Below are 4,603 nucleotides of genomic sequence, written 5' to 3'. Positions count from 1 at the left end.
ACTCAAACATGCATGCTTGCCACATAATCCCAAACATTTGAGTGAAATTTTAAGTGTCAAAATTTGGTGATCTCAAATTTGCATGAACATGCAAACATGACTCTTTAAATAGAGTGATCATGGTACATGGAAGGTCTTCTTCTTGGTGAAAAGCCTTGAGAAAAAACCTCTCACAAACACTCTCTTCAAATATACAAAATTCCTCCCAAGTTTAGTCACTCACCAGATTCCACAATCCCGTTCTAAGGCCGAAGAATAGTGGAGAAGACACTAGTGGTGGTTTGAAACCGGTTCGTAAGGAAAAAGGAGTTTGAACTACAAAAGGTTAGTATCTAAACTCATTAAGTTTTAAGACTTATAAACATGCTAGTTATTTACTATAATTGATGTTGTAAAAGTTCCTAAGATCCAAATTGCTTCCGTATGTGTTATATTCACACCATCAGTTCTTCCATGCGAGAATGTATGCGTATCGGTATCCTCTTTAGGACCGGTTGCTTCCTCTTTTTGTTTATACGTTTGGAGAAACTTGCTAAGCCCGCCTTTCTTACCAGGTGTGATTCAATCTTTCAGCTCAAACTTTTCTATCGTCCGACGGAAAAAGTAGGAGTACGACTACCTTTTCCTTTTCTTACTCGAGCCAAAGGATCATTCAGTTTCTACCAAAAAGTTCGCTATCTATTAGTTGTCGTAAACGAATGTATTTCTCATTTCATGTTAGCTCCTCCAAGAGCTTCCTGGTCCATAGTAGACGAAACCTTGGACTTCTATCGGACTTATAGCATGGTCCGTAGTAGACGAAATCGAGCAGCCTTTCTATCCCTACATGGTATGCTTTTCCGCTTATCGTGCAACTAGCAAACTAGCCAACTAAGCCAACTAAGCCAACTAAGCCAACTCAGCCAACTCAGCCAACTAAGCCAACTAAGCCAACTCAGCCAACTCAGCCAACTAAGCCAACTAGGTTTGAGAAGCACTCTAATGGATGAGTTTAATAGTATCTTAAATTCAAAATACTTTTACGAACTTGGTTTGAGAGGCACTATAAGGATCAAGTTCAATAGTATCCTAGATTAAAAAGACTTTTATGAACTTTTAACCTTTAATAGTGTTATGTCATAGATATTTGGTTCAATTTCAACAAGTGACGTTGAGGTCATTCAAATGGTTAATGTGATAATCCGATCTTTTTCAAGGTCTCTTTTGTTGAACGCCATCATGGCTGAGATGACTAAGATGAGCACCAGAGTGAGTTTGACAAGGAGGGTCGTAGAGAACCACACCCCAAGCCAAGCTTATGTTGGGCTTAACAAACTGAAAATCCAAAAACACAAACCCTTAAATGGTAACCGGGATGCAAGAAATTAAAAAACTTTATTTTTGACGTAGAACAATACGTTGGCCACAATGCATCTCATGGACGGTGGCGCTTGAAGGTGGATGATATAAAAAATGGGTCATGCACCATAAACTCATGGGAAGATCGTTGATGGAATCAATGCAATCGACGCTCCCCTTGATGGGTTGCCAATTAAAGACCTAACGTTTGATGTTGACTCTTTTGAAGAAAAAGCCACACGATCGAACACCTCGAAATGTCACGGTAGCTCTAAGAACTCTATCATACGACCTGAGAGTTGAGGGCTATAGGAACTTTCTCATACGACCTGAGAGTTACGTTAGCCGCAATGCATCTCATGGACGATGCAAAACTATGGTAGTGCTCGAAGGTGAATGGTATAAAAAATGGGTCATGCACCATAAACTCATGGGAAGATCGTTGATGGAATCGATGCAATCGACGCTCCCCTGAATGGGTTGCCAATCAAAGACCTAACATTTGATATTGACTCTTTTGAAGAAAGTGCCACACAATCCAACAGCTCGAATCGTCGCGGTAGCTCTGAGAACTCTAACACGCACATGGAAGGACTTGTCGAAGAGTTAGACATTAAGCAAAAGATCATGCTAAAACTCTTCAGCGATCTGACAAAAGACTTCAGCACATCCACACCAAAATTCCATTGTCGTCCAGTGGTTAGGATATCTGGCTTTCACCCAGGAGACCTGGGTTCGATTCCCGGCAATGGAATATTATTTTCTTATTTCATTTTATTTTACAGTTTCTATTTGTGATTAAAAAAAACTTTTATGTACTTCAGACCTTTGTTAGAGTTATGTTATAGATACTTTGTTCAATTTCAAATGGTTAATGCGATAATTCAGTCATTTTCGAGGTATCTCTTGTTGATCAATGTCATGGTTGGGATGAGCAGGTGATTCAAATGGTTAATGCGATAATCCAGTCGTTTTCGAGGTCTCTCTTGTTGAACGACGTCATGGTTGAGATGAGAAGGTGATTCAAATGGTTAATGCGATAATCCAATCGTTTTCGAGGTCTCTCTTGTTGAACGACATCATGGTTGAGATGAGCACCCGAGTGAGTTTGACAAGTTGGGCTGTAGAGAACCACATCTCAAGCCAAGTTTATGTGGGCTTAACAAACTTAAAATCCAAGAACACAACCCCTTAAATGGAAACCGGGATGCTAAGGAATTAAAAAGCTTTATTTTTGATGTAGAACAATACTTGAAGGTTACTGGAACTTGCTTCATAGGACCTAAGAGTTACGTTGGTTGCAATGCATCTCATGGACGATGCAAAACTATGGTGGCGCTCAAAGGTGAATGGTATAAAAAATGGGTCATGCACCATAAACTCATACGAAGACTATTGATGGAATCGATGCATCGACGCTCCTCTAGATGGGTTGCCAATCAAAGACCTGACGTATGATGTTGACCCTTTTGAAGAAAAAGCCACACGATCGAACAGCTCGAAACGTCACGGTAACTCTGAGAACTCTATCACACACATGAAAAGACTTGTTGAAGAGTTAGACATTACTCAAAACATCATAGTAAAACTCTTTAGAGATTAGACAAAAGACTTTAGGATAACTACACCAAAAATTCATTGTTGTCCAACGGTGTTGATATTTGGCTTTCACCTAGGAGATTCTGGTTTGATTCTCTGAAATTGAATATTATTTTCTTATTTCTTTTTATTTTATAGTTTCATCTTTTTGTCACCAATTATATTTAAACTTTACCTCATTTTGAGGGGCACTTTAATGGTCAAGTTCAATAGTATCTTAGATTAAAAAGACTTTTATGAACATCGTACCTATGTTAGTGTTATGTTATAGATATTTGTTTCAATTTCAACAAGTGGGGTTGAGGTGATTTAAATGCTTAATGCGATAATCTAGCTATTTTCGAGGTCTCTCTTATTGAACACCATCATGGTTGAGATGAACACTCGAGTGAGCTTGACAAGGAGACCCGAATTTAAACTTTACCTACGTTTGAGAGGCACTATAATGGTCAAGTTCAATGGTATTTTAGATTAAAAAGACTTTTATGAACTTTGTACCTTTGTTAGTGTTACTTTGTACCTTTGTTATTGTTGTGTTATAGACATTTGGTCAAGTTCAACGAGTGGGGTTGAGGTGATTCAAATGGTTAATGTCACTCTATTTGATTCAAATTGTTAATGTGATAATCGAGTTGAATAGTTACAGGTTATTTCCAAGGTCTCTCTTATTGAACGCCAACAAGGCTAAAATGATTGAGATGAGCACCTGAGTGAGTTTGACAAAATTAAAATAAAATCAAATAAAATCACTCAAAAAAAATTAGCCTTATGACACTTCCTTCAACTCGAAGGGCGGTAAATCAAGGATTCCTTCGCCCAAGACCCATGATCCAACTCCCAACATGGTAATGATAAGCTATAGAATCATTCCAAGAACCTCAATGGATGGGTTACAAACTCACATTACCAATCTCGACAACTAGACGTGTCATCGGCGTTAGAAGAACGACTGCATCAGAGCAAGTCATGGGGATAGAAGATCCCGTTGAAGGATGATAGCCCAACCGTAATCTTCAGCCCAACGAGCCAAGCTTTTGTAGAAGCAAGAACCCTTGTAGTAAAGAAATTAACATCTTCTTATAAAAAATTTGGATCAACCAAGAGATAAAGCTAGAATTAGATGATGAGATCCAAGATTGAGAAACAAGATTTGGAACCTTTTTCTAAACTGAGTCACTTCACAATCGAACTTGATCAAGGCTTGATTGAATGATTGAGATGCAATCTACCACAAGAATTGCATTAAACTTAGAAATGACAAAGATATGCTCAGATTTCTATAAGAGGGATCGTCTCAACTTGAGATATCAATTTCATTGATCACAAATATGCTTTTACATAATAATTTTTGGGTACTTATAGTCTTCCAACAAAAGAAGTTAGTGGCCGTGATTTAATCTCGATCCCTTTAAATCTCGATCCCTTTAAATCTCCACACAAGACGAAGTCAATTTGAGCATTACAAACTTTAAGAAATTAAAATAATAAATTCTACTTTCAATGTTGCTGACTTGAGTCCTTTTGAGTGATGATTTTTGGATTCGAGGATGAATCCTTTTGAAGAGGGGAAACATGATATGGATCACGGTGTTCCAAATGTTCCAACTGGACCTATTACACGATCCAAGGCCAAGAAGATTCAACAAGCATTCATTCTTCATCTACC

The 4,603-nt window shown here is 38.1% G+C and overlaps 1 non-coding gene across 1 annotated transcript; it reads left to right on the top strand.

Annotated features, from left to right (window-relative positions):
• Positions 1-2,020: 2,020 nt before the first annotated feature.
• TRNAE-UUC lies at positions 2,021-2,092 on the top strand. The gene has a single exon. It is a non-coding gene; the product is annotated as a tRNA-Glu (tRNA).
• Positions 2,093-4,603: the final 2,511 nt, after the last annotated feature.

This window comes from Cucurbita moschata, unplaced genomic scaffold (genome assembly GCF_002738365.1).
Source record: "Cucurbita moschata cultivar Rifu unplaced genomic scaffold, Cmos_1.0 Cmo_Scf00077, whole genome shotgun sequence".
Taxonomy (NCBI): Eukaryota; Viridiplantae; Streptophyta; class Magnoliopsida; order Cucurbitales; family Cucurbitaceae; genus Cucurbita; species Cucurbita moschata.
The sequence above is the reverse complement of the archived record's forward strand: the minus strand, read 5'-3'. Positions and strand labels throughout refer to the sequence as shown.